This window comes from Asparagus officinalis, chromosome 10, assembly GCF_001876935.1.
Source record: "Asparagus officinalis chromosome 10, Aspof.V1, whole genome shotgun sequence".
NCBI lineage: Eukaryota > Viridiplantae > Streptophyta > Magnoliopsida > Asparagales > Asparagaceae > Asparagus > Asparagus officinalis.
In genome coordinates, this window is record NC_033803.1 from 63159396 (window position 1) to 63160152 (window position 757).

Sequence of the window (757 nt, forward strand, 5' to 3'; positions counted from 1 at the left end):
AATTTTCCATTAAATGCAACTAATCAACTAAATTTTATTGAACATATGTTACATGAGGCGAAGCAGATTTTTCAAAAAGTAATCAGAAAAAAGGATAAAAGATAACAAAATACAATACATGATTAATTTTCATAAAAATTTCAATAGAAATGTGAAAGATTTCCGACCAAATATATATATATGATGGGATATTGAAAGGAAATGGAATTTTGATAAGTTAAAAAATAAATTTTTTAAAGTAAACTATGAAGTTTTTTATAAGAAAAAATAATTCCTCAGTTAGTTATAGATTGGTATTAAAATGAGTTTCCTCTGTACTTTCATATCCTACAACAACCTTTTTAAATTGTGTGGAACTCCTCTTAACAACTTTATCCCACAAATTGTGGATTGAAAGAGCATAATTTACAGGAAAAAATTAGCATCCATTGTTAAAACTAATGCTTAAGCAAATCAAACTTCATTTTGATTTAATCATCATTATACCAAGATCTTAGAACAAAATGATTTTCACAATGAACAATTATTAAGAAAAACGTACATTGATCCATGTTTAAAGCTTGATGAGAAATTGATTGCAAGATGAACAACCTTGAAGACTTGAGTATCTCTCTCTTTACCCTCTTGAGCTTTTCCGAAATTTTCTTGATGGAGAGAAAAATTTTCACTTACTTAAGGTAGAGAGAGGACCAAGTCTTTTAAATAGAATAACCACTCACACTCCATCATTGTGAGTAGTTATTTTGACCAATAGGAA